The sequence below is a fragment of the Callithrix jacchus genome, chromosome 6 (genome assembly GCF_049354715.1).
Source record: "Callithrix jacchus isolate 240 chromosome 6, calJac240_pri, whole genome shotgun sequence".
Classification (NCBI taxonomy): domain Eukaryota; kingdom Metazoa; phylum Chordata; class Mammalia; order Primates; family Cebidae; genus Callithrix; species Callithrix jacchus.
This window is the reverse complement of record NC_133507.1, coordinates 143,991,558-144,009,795: the sequence shown is the minus strand read 5'-3', so window position 1 is coordinate 144,009,795 and position 18,238 is coordinate 143,991,558. Positions and strand designations below refer to the sequence as shown.

Genomic DNA, 18,238 nt, shown 5'->3' with positions numbered 1-18,238 from the left:
TGAGATTTAATATTAATTCTACCTTCACTACAGACTAGCTATTAATATGTAACTTCTCTGAGCCTCGTTTTTTCAATCTGTAAAATGGGGGATAATAATAATGTTGATTTGAAGATTTGATGAAGGAAAGCAAGTAAAGATGCCTGGCGTGGCACCTGGTGCATAGTAAGCACATATAGAATGTTGGCTATCATAGAGACTAGGTAAATATTTTCTGTCAAGGTCCATAGTGAATAGTTTTGGCTTTTTGGGGCCACTCGTCTCTGTTAGCACTACTCAGCTCTGCTGTTGTAGTATGCAGCCATAGAAAGTATAGGAACGGATGAGCATGGCTGTGTTTTAATAGACTATATCAACACTAAAATTGTAATTTTCATGTGCCAATGTTATTCTTTATTCAACCATTAAGTAACATAATAACCATTCTTAGCTCAGAGATAAAAACAGGCAGTGAGTGGATCATGTTTGGCTGGCCTTTCATATGGACTGTTACATCTTTGATTTGGAAGTATTATTTTGTCTGCTAGCACTCCATCTATGCTTGTGATGATGCTTCTTAGAGTTCTGTTGTTAAATTCTGGTTATGCAGCAAAGCAGTCTCAGAAAGCCATGGTGACATTGTGATGGGTATTGACAGTCTTCCTCCTTCATCTGAGGGTAGTGACGACCACAAAGTGGTTACCACTAGAGGACAGTGCAAGTGTTGGGGGGAGGTGGTTCTTTAAATGTAAATGTGCATTTTCAATTTTGTTTATAATTTAGGAACCTTGGCAGTCAGCCCAAAAGTTTTATGTTAAATAAATCTTCCTCAAATGATTATGTGTTGGAACTGCTCAGATAAGTGAAACTTTGTGTTTTATCTATTTGAAAGTGTGAAGAAATGTAGAGAAATTTAGTTTCTAATGAATCATTTGGGGCTATGATTTCTAATGAATCATTTGGGGTATGAGGCTCTATACCATTTAGAATTTAAGAAATCTCGGATGAGAATAAAGCAACATCTTCGGATGCAAATAAAAAAGAAATCTAAGATAGTATTTAGGTAAGTGAAATTCTAGAGCCCTTGTGCTTGAAATAACCAACCAATCTAACCAAAAACAGTCTTTTTTATTGTAAATTTCTAATTGCCCTAATTCTTCCATTTCAGTTTCCAGGATATTAAGTCTGGCCTATGTCTGGTACATATTCTCTTTTTCATAATACCTTTTCCCAAGTTTCTGTGGTGCAGATATTTCCTATGCCAGATGTTTACAAAGTGAATTGACATGCGTAGAATTTTTAGTGGGATTTGTTATTGTCACTCTAATTTTTTTTCAAGTTTGGGAGAGTCCTGGCAGTCTCATTTTTTAGGGGCAAAAAGATTACACATGCTGGCTAAAATACTGAATTGACTCACGGTTGTTTGCAAATTCTTATAAAAATACCAACACTTTTTGGGGATTACTTCTCAATAATGGGACTGCTTCCATTGTACGAAAGTAATAAACGTTCACTACAGAAGATATATCTATTGTAGAATTTCACAAATTATTTCAACTGCATGATTTTGAGGCTTAGTGAGTGTAAAGAGATGCACATGGAGGTACCAGACTGATGGGAAGGGTGCAAGCATACTCATAAGATCCCCCTACCTGTGATAAATCCCGGTTTCTCAAGACATTTCTTTAAGTTTAGGACATAAAACAAAAAACAAAACCCCAGTTTTATTCATGAGGTTCTCTTACTTATCCATGGTCTTTAGGTCTCCATTTACTTGTAAGTCAAGTTAAGTTGATTTCACGTGGAATTGGGGAAGAAACCCTATTCCCCTGTCAAAGACTCTAGGTAGTTTATAAGCATGAGTATTGATTGACTTGACTGTGCCTGCTATTTGGGGATTGGGGGAGGGCTATCATTACTGTTATTTAGGGATATTTTATACTGTGTCATTGGCAGGAAGGGCAGACATAGAAGGAAAGTGTCTTTCACTTGAAGAAGGTTCATGGGCAGAGGTGACTTTATAATGGAGAGAACTGCAGGACCCCTGGGGCAAGCGCTCCTTCTGAATCTCTGCAGAGGGCTCTTACAATGTGTCACATGGTCATGTGATTTTGTAGAATATGAAGAAGAAAGCTACTTTTGTGTTTTTAAAGAGGATCTTCCCAAATTGGAAAAGCTTCAGACCTCTGCAAAACATGGATCTACTTTTAACACTGCATTTTTGGGCTAGGACTTAATCAAACCTTTTTTGAAAGGGGAGAAGAAAAAAACCTTTTTGTTGACAAATATGTAGCACACTGGGGTTGATGAGCAAACCTTTTCTAAGGCCTAAGACTGAAGACGAAAGTGGGAAAAGGAAAGATTTACTCAAGGAAAGAGTCGCTGAGAGAGGAATGATACTGTTGATGACCTCTTGTATTCAAGGAAAAGAATCAGGATATTTGATAAAAAGAGGCGCAAATGTATTTAGTTGATCAGAGAAAATGACTTTACCCTTATGTTTTTATTTTTTGTAGGAAGCGAAAGGCTTAATATAATGCCTCTTTAATTTAATTCTTGCTAGGAAGGTTTATTTAATTGGTGCTCTACTATAATAAATAATAATCTGGTAGGGGTGTTGCTGCTGATGAAACATGTATGTTACATGAATGTTACAGTTTTCAAAGCACCTTCACAGCTTTTTTCCCCCCATTGGTAAATACTGAAACAAAGAAAGAGTCTCGTTATCTATGGTTTTTGAATGCCTCCAAAATTAACTGGAATCCTATGAAAGACTGAAGTAGAATTGTTCACATGTTCCTCGGTCGCTTTCCTTATTTTGTGATAATGCCATATCATACCATCAGCCAGTTTTTCTTCCTTTCCTGAGATTTTTTTTTAGCATTGTGACAGTCAGAATAACCACTAAACTTTGACACACAAAGACATTTCTGTTAGAATGGCCTTTAATTCTTTGCTTACAAAACTACTCAACAGCCAAGCAAAGAACCAAGCTCCCTCAAAACCTGCTTTTAGTAAGAGCGATGTTTGCATTTGTTACATTTGTCTGTATGAACTTACTAGTTGCTTTGCTGACCTCTGACTATTTGACCCTTTAAAATAAAAAATTACTGCTGGGACCAACAGCTAAATGGATACAAATTCAAGGAAGTGGTCAATCAGAGATATAAGTGTGGTTGCAACAAGAGTTGACCTGCAAGTTGTAGTCAATAATAGTTCAATTACCAAGGAAAGGCACAGCGTGTATGGAAAGTACAAAATGCTCTTGCAGTACAGAGAAGGGAGGGGCATCGGTGGCTGCAAGGTTCAGTGAACACTCCGTGGACCTGGGCTTTGAGACCTGCGTGTGACACTGTGTGAAGATATGCAGAAAGGTATTCGAAGTAGCACAGATGGTGAGAAAGCCAAGTTATGACCAACAGTTGGTCCATTTTGGCAAGCACTTGAAATTCTTGGAAGTAAGTAGGTTTGTTCCAATCTAATGAAAGCTTTAAATTCCATAAAATGAATTTCTAGCAGGGTTTTGTATGCATGTTAAATTTCACATTAATTACTAGTTTTCTATGTTTTATAGATGATTTACTTTGGAATTTATTAATCATTATTTCTTATAAAATTGGTTATTAATCAGTATTTGAATATACATGTTGAGTGAAAAAAAATTGTGAATAATGCTAAACAATAGATGATCCAGGGGACATTTTTATGCATATTTAGAGTGAAGACGGATGATTATTTTTGAACCTCTCACATCTAATTGACCTGCTGAGACTTTGGGCAAGTTCTTTTATCAATGTCGTTTTTAAAGCAAAGATTATCTAACACACAGAGTAGTTATAAAGATGTAATGAGGTAGATATGAGATACAGTGAGAATTTAAAAATCAGAAACAAAACAGCATTATATAATGGTTAGATGTAAATAAAATGGTTAAGATGCTGAGTTTTTTTTTCCTCTCTGGGCCCAATCTTGAGTCCATCTCATTCCACTAATTTTCAGAGTCAGTGGGTCTGTTGGTGAGAGAAGGACTCAATTGGAGAAGGACTCAATTATTACCATTGGAAAATAGGAGTAAATTCAGCCATAGTTTCACAGAAAATAATGAGTTGATCATGTGATAAAGTGAAAAGAGCCAGAATTTAGAACTCAGAAATAAAGATTTGAAATTTAACTCTGCCACCAAGCCAGTTGGTTATGGAGGTATCATTTCATTCATCTGAAACTCAGTTTTTGTTTCTTGAATCTTAAAAGTCTAGAGTAATGGGTTGTCTGCTAATATTTAAAGTGATTTCTAAGTTTTAAAATTCTATGCTAAGCAGCACACTTAGCACAAAACATGAACATCACTAACAGTGGAAAAAAAATTTTTAAAACAATCTATTTCTAACTTTCTCCCTGCAATTTAGTTACTTTGTTAGTTACCTGGGATTTGCCTTCCTGTGCTTCTGCTGGTTTTCTTCTCTTGCCACTGTCTCTGTGCAGAGGCATTCATTCTCTCATCCTGCTCTGGCTTCTTCTATCAGAAAGAAGAAAGCATTTGAAGAGCCCCCTCCTACTTCATTGCAGCCTGAATAGGAATAAGGGCAAGGACTTGGGACGGAGTGGTCTGTAAGATCAGCAACGTCTGATGACCCAGGCCCTTGACAAACTTTCTGCAACCTGTGGCTAACGTATTGTGAGAAGAGAAAGAGAGATGTATAAATGGGCTCAATGTTTATTTGGATGAATTAGATACCTGAGTTACACAAAGGCAATGAGAATATATATGCATTTATCTCAGCCCTCATATAGAGAAATTGGCAGATGTTCATATCTGCACATTCAAATGCATCTACAGGTAAATATGAACAAATCGGAAGGAGCAGTGCTTTGTAATCTCAGAAAACAACTTTCAGAAAGTTAAATTTTCAAATAAAAACAATACTATTGACCAAACAACTTTTGTTATTGCTAAAATAACAAGGATAAATTCACTTGAAAACATGCTGGAGGAAAGAGTTTTATTTACCTTTTTAATGTGTAATTAAGAAAAATTTTGAAAACATATTTTGGTAATAATGTACACAGAAAAAAAGAATGGCAAGAAACACAGTAAAGGAGTTTAGTCTGTCTGTATCTATCTATTGATCTATTGATCCATCCATCTCTATAATCTAATTCTCTAACTTAACATCAATAGTAATTCTTTTGGATTCCGGGACTATCATTATTTTTTATTTGTAGACATTGCTCAAATTTTATTTTTATAATGTAATGTACTTTTATAATATGAAAACAAAAACACACAGTGAAATAAGAAACATAATATATTTTGTCTAAAACCCTTTTCTTAGGAATGAACACATAATTGGGTGGTGAAGAATGAGCCTGAGTTTGAATTGAACTGGCAGTAGTTTCTTTAAATGTCGGCATCTGTCTTAACAGTGATGGGATGATTTCCAGTTAAAACCATGGGCTGGTGTGGGTGGGGAGAATGAGTGGGACTGTTTTTGGGTTTTACCCAGGAAAAGCTTTAATTTATTTAAAGTTGTCAGGGATCAGAACACGTTGTCAGACCCACAGCCCCAACTTCAGTCCCTCAGAACAGGCTTTCCTAACTCATACGGGCTTGTCAGAGGAGACTTTTGGGGAAAAAAGCGGTTGTGGTGAACCCATTGACTCTGACACTGCCTATTGCCTTATTATCCATCCTTCTTTGCTAGGAAGGAAAGTTGGTACTCTTGTCTTTCTCTCTCCCTTTTTTTTTTGAGAAGGAGTCTTGCTCTGTTGACCATGATCTTGGCTCACTGCAACTTCTGCCTCCTGAGTTCAAGCGATTCTCCTGCTTCAGCCTCCTGAGTAACTGGGATTACAGGTGTGTACCACCATGCCTGGCTAAATTTTTTGTATTTTTAGTAGAGACGGGGTTACATCATGTTGGCCAGGCTGGTCTCAAACTCCTGACCTCAGGTGATCCATCTGCTTTGTCCTCCCAAAGTGCTGGGATTATAGGCCTGAGCCTCAGTGCCTGGCCTCTCTTCTCTTCTTTCTCCCGTCTTTTATTCTTCTCTCCTCCCTTCCTTTACTCTCTCCTATGTAGCACTTCTTTATTCATTTTCTTCCAGTTCTGCAAGGTTGTCCCTGAAAAGGCAATGTGGAGAGGAAAGGCAGTTGTCCAATAATTCATGCAGAAACCTGCTACTGAAGAAATTCTTGTTTTTTGGTTTTTCTTTTTTCTTTTTTTTTGTTTTGGATACTTGACCTATTCACATTGGTTGTAAACACTAATAAAAATGATCAGATAGTGAATTTCCCACAATTATACTTCATTTTGCCTATGCAGATCCATATCAGTAGACATAGAGAAGACAAGAATTTGCCTCTAAGCAAAAATATTCAGTTTTTCCCCATGAAAATCAACTAAATGTTGGCATATGCTTAATTTCTTTTAGGCTGGTTGCCTGATTTTTATAAAGCTCTGACTTCTTGGTTAGGCCCTAAGGTATTTGGGAGCACAGAATTTATTTACTTTCATAGCTACTTTAATTTTATTCTTTTTTTTTTCTTTTGAGACAGTCTCATTCTGTTGCCCAGGTTGGAGTGCAGTGCCATGATCTCAGCTCACTGCAGACTCTGCCTCCTGTATTCAAGCGATTCTTGTGCCTCAGCCTCCTGAATAGCTGGGATTCCAGGCATGCACCACTGCATCTAATTTTTGTTCTTTTCATTATAGACAGGATTTCGCCATGTTGGCCAGGCTAGTTTCCTACTTCTGGCCTCAAGTGCTATGCCCACCTCAGCCTCCCAAAGTGCTTGGATTACAGGCATGCGCCAGCACACCTGGCCTAATTTTGATCCCACAGTACAGATACAGGTCCTGGGCTAGGTGAAGTTAAGTAACTTTGATCTTCCTTTTGGATTTTTAAAGGAATTGGGAATGAGCAAGAGCTGAATGTCTTTTTTTGGTGTGTGAACAATATACTGTCCAATTATGGGCAGGTTCTTCTGAAGAGGAAGCAGATGGGAAATTGGATTATGCTTATTTTACACATTTGGGAACTTCTACAAATACCTGCAAAGCTTTGGTGACCAGCCATTTTTCTCTCTCAGTCTGAGGATATAGTAACTTTGTTCTCATGCTATTCCTTTATGCCTGGTAGGACTGGTTTACAAGAAAGGGAATAGGTGCAGAGGGGTCTAGGTAGGTCTAGAGTCACCTTCTAGACAGAAGACATACACTTTTGCACGATGAAGGGGAGGAATCACACTCTCTTCTTAGTCATTATCCCCTCTTCACAGCCTCCAGGGAAGTACTTCCTGCACAGTAGGTATCCCAAGCATGATTTCTGATGATGACCTTGATGTTGCTGCTGATTCCTTTGTCAGCAAGGATTAAGCAGCCTTCTCTGTTGCCTCCAGGAAAAGAGTCTTCTCTTATGTTCAGTTATTACCTCTTTCTATCTTCCAACAAGCAATAATTGACCCAGATAAGATTTGGATTTTCAAAACAAGCTTCCTGTGCTACCCTTTTTCTTTTTTATAGAACCCTAGAGAAGACGGGAAGCAATGAAACAATCTTGAAATGCCATATGGGAAATGTCATTAAAAGCATTTATGTATTATTTTGATCTTTGTACTAAAGATCACAGAATCTACGGCTCTGATTTTTTGGAAATAACGTATCTAGGTTTTACAGCCTTGACAGGCTATTTAATCTTTCTGTTGCCACAGGGCGTGACTAGATTAACTCCTATGTATACTGACACTTTCTTTTGCCTTACTGGAAAGAGTACTGGAATGGGAGTTTTACTTTTTGAGTTAGGCTCCGTATATTATTCATATTTACATCCCTGGTGCCAAGGACACTATCAGCCACATCTCAGAAAATCAATAAATGTTTCTGGAATGATGTGTCCTTTGGGATAACCTCACTTGCTCTCTCTGGGCTTCATCTGTATAATGAAGGGATTGGCTTAGGGTTCCTTTCAAGGATTCTGCCATTTTGTAAATGCTTTGACTTAGGATTTTCAGTTCTCTACTTATTTATCTTCTTACCTCTTTTCATAGGCTTTTGGCCCAAAAAATCATAGTATTTAGCTTTCTTCTAAAATATGCTTTTTAAAAAAAATTTTCCAAGCATCTCGTGTCACACTAATCTCGGCACAGTTTCAATGTGGATAAAGCTGTTTAGTTTTTGTGTTTCTTCGGGTAGTTCTGTCTTGATAAGGGTGACAAAAGAATTCTTTTGTTTTCTACCCACCCAAGAGCCTCTCTGTGTAAGTTATTTTCTCCTTTACATATTGATCCTTAGTTTATTTGTTGACTTTAAAACAACTTAGGCACACAATATTTAATAGTGGAAAATAAAGATGAAAGCAAAATAGGTTTTGTCTTGGTCAATTATGTCATGAGCCTTACTGAGCACTCATGTCTCATTTGAAGTTCTGTCAATGTGGCAAAGGTTTAGATTTTATAAGCTTTCTTGGTAACTGTACATAACATAATTTTCACCTATCCAACCACCACTGAAAGTATTACTCACCTTTTCATGTTTTCACAACTGATTTACAACGTTGTAATATCTGAGTCCTGACTCAGCAGATCAGGAAGAAAAAAGAAGTTAAGATATTGGCCACAGTTTTCTTTTTTTTTTTTTTGCCAATCAGTTTGAGCTTATGAGGTTTCTCAGGTTAGCCTTGAACTGATGACCTCGCCTTCGCGAGCGCCATGACCTCCGGCGGGAGCCACTTTGGACCCAATTTTTTTTTTTTTCATAGTTTTCTTTCAACCCTCATCAATCGTATTCCTCAAACGACAATGCTGATATGATATTAAATTAGTGTAGCCTCTCTGAGTTCTCATGAGTCAGGTAGGTGATAGGTAGGTGATATCACTCTAGACCTCATTTTTGCTCATCTGTAAGATGGGGATGACGATACGCCTCCAAAGAAGGTTTTGTTAAAGGTGAAAGAAAATGCACACCAAGGACTTTGTGGGAAGCAGGGATTGGGGGGAGGAAGCTGTTAGCGGGTTGGTAAGTAGCTGCTTTTCTTATATCATAATTACTATTATTAAGTTGATTTTGCCCATAATGCTAAAAAAAACCCATCACAAGAAGGGCTTTGAGAGATCTGTGTTCTGCCTTTAGTTAACCAGATTACGTAGCTATGATTTCAGAGGTAGGTTGTTCTTCAGGGCAATGGACGAAACATACTTGAACCAAAAAATGTGGTTTCAATTCAGTTGTAGTAACAAAAACGTAAGGGAAATCCCCTCATAAAAACGAGTCTTTTGCAACATGGTTTTTCTTTCCCTATTACAGAAATATTTTTCCAAAGGAAGAAGGTGAGTATGTTGAAAAAACGAAGTGGCTAGAAACAATGACTTTAATCTGCTTATTTTTTGTACGATCACTGATTTTGTTCTGTCATAGTAATCAACCCAGAATGACAGCATTTCCAAAATTCTTCAGTCTTGGATAAGTAAGATGTAAATGACAGAAAGGTATATAATTACTACAGGGAGCATGATCTTATGTCCTATTTCATAGACTTAATTATTTTCATTTATAACATCTTAGAAATGCATATTTAATTGTGAGAGATTAAAAATGTCCATTGTTCTTTCAAATTGTTTGCAGTGTTCTTTCATTCTGACTCGATTCCATTGAATATCTACGAGTTGTCACATTTTTAGTAAGTAATAACTGTGTCAAGCTGTGCTGACAAAATGTCCCAACATAACTGTTAATGAGCATTGTCATTTTAAGCATGAAACAGTTTAGCTAATGATTTATCTCTTATAATGCAGCTCTTAGGGCAGCTGTATGATTTGTCTCTTTAGCAAGTCAAGTAATTTCTTTAACAAAATGTTAAGCACAGATGGGCCATAAGCTGTCAGTTAACTATTATTGTGTCTGCATCTGCTTGCTTTCAACTCACTGTTTTATGTATTCAGTCAGTTACTTAGCGGCAGCTCCGTGAAAAGCTGAACCTACTCTGATTGGCAAATAAAATGTTCATTTGTCTCTTCTTCCTATTGTTTTGTTTTGGTAACACATGTCAGCAGCTCAATTACCCAGTTCATTAACAGCTCCCAAAGGACGTGATGGCCAGCCCGTGATAAGAGGGCAATTGTGGCACATATGGTCAATAATGGCCTCTCTCTTGGCAATTGTAAATAAAAGTCACTTGGCCCTTTTTCTTTCACGAGAACTACTGTTTTCCTGGTCCCCTTCAGCGTGCAAATTACCTTTCTTCACTCCTTACTATCCAATCTTGGCAAACTAGAACTTAGCCTACTGCTTTTAGAGACGTGGAGACTTACTATAGATAGCAGCCCTGGCTCTTAATTTTAATTATGACTGACTTTTAAGCTCTTGCTTGGGAGGGGAGAAAGTTCTTATCACGGGAGACTATTACGGGAAAGCTGTTAGCTGATTAATTAGCTAACTAATCAGCTTTCCTAATTGAGTAGGGACACATTTTCTTGTGGGCTTTCCTCTCTTCTTCTCTTTGAAATGCTTTGGTGGTGGTTACCTTGGGGTTTTAAAAAGCCATTAAAAACAATCGCAAGTAGAAGTCTTTTGCAGGGGAGTGTAGGAAAGGGCGATCTCCCCCATGTTGTAAAAGGAATTCTTGTTACACACATACCTTAAAATACGGTGGTTAAGAAGCCACTCGGTTAATTTGGGTCAGTGTGGGGTTCTTAAGACAATAACGGATTCCTCCTCCACTTTAAGCCTTTAAGGAGTTGCTTAAACAGGTATGGCTTGGTTGGTATTTTGTGACTCCTTTAAGCAAAATGTTGCTTGTATGAGTGGTTGAAAAAGACACAAGCATGGTTTTAAATAAACATACCAGTGAAGACAGCTACCAAAAATTAACACTAGCAGGGCTACATGAATGAATGAAGGAGAAATAAGCCTTTCTTGCTTGCTGCTGCTGTTAAAAAGGAGGCCTTTTAGATGACCAGCAGTCAGGTGGTGGCTCGAGAGCTAACTCCATCCAGAGAAAGTTTTCTCAAGGGAATGTGGACAGAAATCCTGCACACACCTGAAACTCAAAATTCTGGGAAGCTTAGGATATGAGGGGCTTTGGGGTTGCACAGCTCAGCACTTCAGAGGCAGCTTGCCGCGCTGCCAGCCTCTGTTTGTCAGCCCTTATCTTAAATAAACACCCAACGGTTCATGTTGTGCATTAAAAATAACTCCGGAGCAACGGAGCACACGGCCAGGCCCTCCTGGACTGCCCCCGTGGCCGGCCATATTCATAACCAATCTGTACTCTCCTCCCAGGGCAGCAGGCACTCGGGGAGTTGTTGAGTGTCAGGGTTTATTTGTGCTATTTTGATTAGCCCCAACCTGGCAGGAGCTTATTTTCCTTCTAATGACCTCGTGCTGTGAGACGGCAGCTTCCGAGGGAAGGGCTTGGGTCAGAAGGGAGGGGAATAGTGTTACTTTTCTCCAGCCAAAAAATGGGGGACTGCTGGGCAGGAACAAGGGTAGGTAAATGGCTGGAGGGTCTTAATTAGATTTAGTGTTCTTGAAAGAACCTTTGCTCAAGAAAGCCCAGCCTATCCTTGCCAAAATAATTTTTTTTTTTTTTGTACTTGCGAAAGAGTCTTTTGCTGGCACATTTCGGGGAGAAATCATAGAGACAATAAAAGCAAAACAAGACCCCCTTACCTACTTCTCACCCCACCACCTAATAGACCATTGGTCAAAATAACAATTACTCAGACCCTAGTTCTGGGTTAAGAATTCCAGAAAGTTCCATTTATTTTTTGATAATTACACAATGTGTAGTTCTAGAGACACATTAGAATTTTCTTTTAAATCTGTTTTTTTCTTTAGCTGCGTATCTGTTTTCTTTTCTCGACATATATACAACTTTAAAACACTTTAAAAATAACATCACCGATTCTTTCTTAGCTTGTGAATTAATGTGGAAGAGAAGCTTCCAGGTGCTGAAGTCTCTCAACTGGCTTGGATTAACCCCTACTGTGTATCCATTTCAACCTCCCCCCTCCTCCCCTCTCTGGAAAAAAAAAAAAAACCACCCCAACCTCCCCTTTCTCATCCACTCCAGCTTTCTTTGTGTCTCCTGCGCCCTGCCAGGCAGGTGTCAGAACCCTGAATGAGGGTAAATGCCCCGCTGATGGATTCCACAGATGGAGCGTGGAAATTGGTAGAATAGGCCTCAGCCACAGGCCATTTCTTGGGATCCAACAAAAGCCTCCAAATAAGTCAACAAAAATCCCAAAGATCACAAAGGGAAAATGTCATTTGTCATTTACTCTGGGTCTGCAAGGGAATATCAGTCTTGTTTCACTCCTCCTGACTTTCACCCGAGTAAACACGAGAGAGGTCATTCACATCTTTCTCAGCGTAAAAGGGCTACTGCAGATCAGAGAGCAGTTAGTTGTCCCATTGTACCCTTCACGTTGAATGGCAAAACTCACAAGCACAAGAGACATTCTGCAATTAGCCAAATAGGTGCATCAAACTTCGAGTTGACCTGTTAAAGACCTTCTGGAATATACTTGTGAAATACCCTTATGTGATGAGACTCGCAGTATAGAAGGGCTTCAGGGAGCTCTCAGGAAAGATTCTTATTTTTATCTTGTTCTTTTATCAACGAGACACAGCTGGGAGTAGAAGTGCTGACAAATCTAGCTGAGAAAGATTAAAACCGACGAAAAGACCATCGGATTTGGTATGAGGCCATCTTATAGTAAGTAAGCTATGACTAGAAAGTTCAGCCTCCAGAGATCCCCCCACCTCCTCCCGTGACTGTAAATCACATTGTATTATATCTAGGGCAAACATAGAGTTTAAATGGTTGTCATGTTTTGATTCTTTAATTATTCAAATGAAATGTCTTGCTGAGAAGAAAGACAATGTACCAAATTCATGCTTGTGAATTATTTTGTTTCTCCATTTTTTGCCTGTCTCCCATCTCTGAATTATATTTGTCTGGACACCAATAATTATAGAATTCCACATGACTAAATCCCTATAAAATTGAAGCAAGATTTCATGTATAATAGTGTTAACTAGGATGAAATATTTCCTGAGGCTACAGAGGAGGTCACAAGGGGCTAATGGACAAAGACATACTCTCTAATTCTGTAATTCCTTCTTTAATTAAACTTCATGGTTAGCCCGCTGGTGGTAATACTTTTGCCTTCTCCTCCCCATTTGATTTGTCTCTGAAGGAAGAGTTTGTAATCCTGTGGGGTATGACAGTTGCCCTGTGCTTGATCCTTTCTTTCTTTTTATTGACAACGTCCATTTTCCTAAGTTTATTCGTGGGAGTTAATGTGAGATCATTAGGAAAACCAAAAATTTGGCTCCTGCATCTAAAATTCGCTTGAGATAGAACTTTCTATAAAGCACAGAGTTGAAATACTCTGGTGAGAGGTGACGCTTTCCAGTGATCACACTGGTGTTTCTGTTGAATAACTTATGAATATCCTGATATGTTTCAAGTTATTCCTTCCTGCATGCTTGCTTCAGAAAACCATTTTAGCCCTTGATATATTTTTGTTACACTCATTCTAATACAAAATACCAAAAATAAAGCTTTATTAAAGATATAAAATGCATAATCAATTCACCTGCTTTTGATGATTTGTAGGTTCCAGACTGACCCTAAATACCAATGGTCTGTGATGGTTCTTAGTAGAGACTGCAAATGGTCTGATGAACTATTTTGATTTCTTAAATCCATTTAATATCTTGGCAAAGTTGATTTGTTTCTTAATGCTTTATTGTTGTTTAAAAACTATGTGTTAGAAACATATAAAGATTTCAATAAGTGCTTGTTGAATTGCATACACTGGAAAATAGCTTGATTTCTGTATAATATTGATGCAACTCCAGTAGTTCTGTAAATTTCATTTTATTCAGGGCAGTTTTTGAAAATTTGGGATAAATAGTAGCAATAGTGGTGATTAGCTAAGTGATTGGCATTTGAATTCCTGTATTTGTTCATTTCTGTTATGCCTCTTCAAATGGCCCGTGTGTGTGTGTGTGTGTGTGCGCACACACACGCGCACGTATGCACTCATGTGTGATAAAAGACACAACACTCATTTAAGATACTCTAAGCTAGAAGCAAGCAAGCAACTATGTCCTCTGATGTCCCATAGACCTGGGTCAAATTCTAGTTTCCTTAGCTGTATGACCAACCTCTTGGAGACTCAGTTTCCTTTTTCTGCACAGTGGGATAAGAACCTAATTCCTGGGTTGCTGTGCAGTTGTGAGTAAAGGAAGAGAAATCCTCGTTCTCCTGGAAAGCTTTTCTTTCCAGGGTTATTGGTGATGTTGAATTAAGCTAATGTGTAAGTCAGAGAATCGATTGTAAAGAGGTTTTAATAATAGAGTAAAAAAATTCGAAATCTGATAACAATATAGATTGGGATAGAATCTGCAAATTGTTTTGAAATTTAAAGCAATGAAATTTCCACTTAGAAGGCTGTGCATGATGTATTGATATGAATTTTCTTATGAGATCTATTCTGGAATTTCCAAGTTTGGGAACAGTATCTCTAGAAATAAAGCAAATTTTCTTTGTGAAGTAATCTGTAAAATATGATTGAGCAACTTAAGTGTGATTCAAAATCTCCCTTAATATTAAGGTTTTACAGTAGCCATAGTCCAAAGAGTTTATATTTAATCTAATTGTTGAATCCTGGCAATTTATTAACGCATGGACACAACTGTCCTGTTAACACATTTGTGGTTTCCAAATCATAGCATTCGATATTCTATACAGAAAAAAGATATTATTTCTATTAAACTTCCTGAAAGAGAGCCTTGTTTCACTTTCTGTGTAATATTTAGAATTAGATTCTTTATACCTAGTATCTAATTTGTTCTAGTAGCTTAAGTAAAACTGAATATATAAAATAGATGAAATCCAACAAAGTGGGCCGCTTATGTGCTCTTAGAATGGGAAATTTTATTTCTCCTGAATGGCATTAGAAATAGTAGTATTTCCATGTCTAGAAATAGCTAGTTTCTCCTAGCTGGCAGATTAATCTTGGGTTGCTGATTTTACGTATTTTAAAGCCCACATCCCTTTGAGGTTTACAGATGGGGAAAAGTTGGAATCAACTTGTAAGATTGTGGCTTTATATTGCCAAAAATTATCTGGTTTCTCAAATAAGTTTCCAGCTGAAAAATCAGGCAAATCATTTCCTCAACATCTTCTGAAATTATGCTATATGGTGGTTTTCCCAGTTAGATGCAACCTTTCCATTGCTTTTGAATAAATAGTCTAGAAGTAAGAGTCGTGATTTGTAAGCTTGTTAAAGATAATTTTATTTTTGGTGGTCACGGCTGTCCTATTGAACTCTTAAAAATTCTGAGCCCTTTTTTTTTTCTTTTAAAGAATCACCAGGCCCTGCTTTCATGGCCTATATTTGTACTGAAAGGATCAAGGGAACGTTTGTCCTTCTCTTCCACTGAAGGTTTCTGTCCTCCCTGAACTCACCTTAGGATACCTGGATTCCCGTTTGACAGGTGTTCTGTCCCAAATTCTGAGGCTTTTGTGTTACTAGCTGTATTAGTTTTCATCTTTAAAAAAAATCACAATGAAAAAATTGGTAATCATTTTCCCAAACAACACAGGTATACAAATCTAGGCTAAGCATTCAGAGTGATTGTTGAGGGTACACAGACTTCCAAAGCCCATCTGAATAGACGTTGGGAGATGCCATAACAGCAGACTTTCCATTTTAAACACAAAGATGTAAAACAGTGGCAAAAAAAATCAGTGTTGGAGCAAATCTGAAGTTTGTCCCACACTTAATGTTCATTCAACATGTACTTATTGAGCACCTACTGTGTTCTGAGGGTTCCAGCAGTGAACAAGGCAGAGAAGGGCTTTGAGATCACCCAGCTTATATTCTGGGAAATATTGATTGTTAAGATGAAACACTGTGGTCTTGACCCTCAGGATTAATTCTCGCTGGTGCTTGTAAATCTAACCAGTCTTTTTCTTCAGAAACCGCAGATGATTTTGATTAATTGACATGACAGTGCATGGCACATCATATTTACTTGAAAGAATTTAATAACCCCAGAGACTCCCAAAGGAAACATGAAAATATCCACATATTATTATCCTAATGGGATCACAGTAAGAGAATGTGCAAGCAGAGATTTAGGGTCCTCTTGGGCAGAGGAAGCTTTTGGTCAGTCTTTAAATGCTATTGAGTGTTTCACCTGAATTCACTTTGGAAAGAAAGCTTAAAAACTGGAAGCATGGAAGGAAAATATTTTATGGAAATTTATTGTCTTCTTAGGGGAATAAGTAATTTGTTTCTTAGGGAGCATATCGTTCACAATTTAAAAATATATACGTGGGAGTGACTTTTTCAGTTAATTGTGGTAGATGTATTTTATAGAGTTGAATATTTTGAGAGTGGCAAGAATGAATCTAGGATATTCTATAGAGGTGGTTCTCAGTGTTGTCTGAGGTCAGTAGAATCAGCATCAATCACCTGGGAATGTGTTAGACATGCAAACTCTTGGAGCCCATGTCAGACCTGCCGAGTCAAAGCCTTGGAAGGGGAGCCACCAGTCTATGTTTTAGCAAGCCCTCCAGGTGATTCTAATACTCCAAAAAAGTTTATGAAACACTGCTGCATGACTTGGCACAAATTATCGTTCATTTAGTATAGCTTTTATAAATGTAAGCATTTATCAATCATATACGCATATAAGCTGCATTGGGAGCTTTTGGAGTTTATAATGGAAGGCATGGCATATTTTTTTAGCATGTAAATAGTCCTTTAAAATACTGCTATAGCAAGAGAAAGTCTATTTTTCCTTCTTTAAGTTAATACTAAAATATCCTAACATAAAATTTATGTTAAATGAAAACATTTTCTATTAAATTAGATAATTGAAAAATCATATATATCTAACACATATTAAATGCGTTACAGATTACACTTTTGTTTTTATGCACGTGTTTATTTTCAGATATATTTAAAACAATTTTATTACATACACTATTAATTCACTCTATTGCCTCTTAGTTGCGTGATGTTTAGATGTGAATAGTGTGGAAGTATTAAAATGTTAGAAAACTGAAAATCACATTTATGGGTTCATTTCGGATGTGTATCATTTTGGGCAGTTTAAAATTTCTACTGAAATAGAATGAAATTTTAGATTTCTGTAGGGCAGAGTTAGATTGGAGTTTAAGATAAAAGAGAATTAGAAGGTTAGGACTTACATATTTTCACATTGCTTCTAGTGCCACGTGGATTTCCCCAGATTCTACCAGCCTGAGGGTGCAAATGAGTTAGCATGACATTGACATTAATAATCTACAATTTTCTGGCTTACTGTCATGTTTGCTGACAGTAACCTCAGCCGCTTCTTTACAGGATCCCTTAGTTATTTGGGAGAATTTTCAGAGTACATTTGGATGTGTTCAAGAGCCAGGCTGCTCTGGTTCCCTGTCTAGGTTCAGGGTCTGTGGCCTGATAACCCTTGGACAGACCTTTGCCCACTACTCCAGTACCTGGGGCCCTGGAGAGGGCTGCTCTTCCTGCCCAGAGCCCTGGTCCGATGCAGAACCCTCTCTAGCAACATTGCTCTATTACTATCACGGTTGCTCTATTATCGCTATGTGATCCCTAATGCATTCCTAGCAGAAACAGGAAAAATGCCTGCTCCACCCCTGCCCTCATCAAATTCTGGCCTGGAAATGGAACCACTTGTACCCAAGCTTTGCTAGTCGCAGCCACAGATGCAGACCCTGTTCTTACAGGAGTACTAACTGTATAGTATCATTAAAGTAATTTCTATCTAATTTCCCATTTCCCGTTTTTCTTGCCTGTGTACCTGCCCACTCAATTTTGAAATTCCCTTCCACATATGAACACAGGCAAATACACACAAGCTTTGTGTGTCTTAGGCCACCACAGGGTAGCTTCAGGGGCATTTGTCCTATGCAGTTGCTCAGGGCCACACACTCAGAATGGCTCTGGGCTTGGGTTAATAATCTGTTGTTGCCTTCTTGGAGCTTGTAATATTTTTTTTTATGAAAGGGACTGTACATGTTTTTTGCATTGAGTTTCTTAAATAAAGCAGCTGTTCTGGACAGATGCCCATCTATTCAGCAGAGACCCAGACTCTAAACTTCTGTTTAGGGACAGTTCACTAGACAATGCCTGCTTCTTCTCAGGTCAGTTCTAGAGACTGACATTTTAATAGTACGTACATTTTCTTTAAAATATTTTCCCTTATCTGATAATG

General features: G+C 37.9%; 1 protein-coding gene across 2 annotated transcripts in view; it reads left to right on the top strand.

The window, feature by feature from the left end:
- Positions 1-18,238, top strand: part of PAX3 (paired box 3) — a 99,705-nt gene that overhangs the window by 48,832 nt on the left and 32,635 nt on the right. The window lies entirely within an intron of this gene.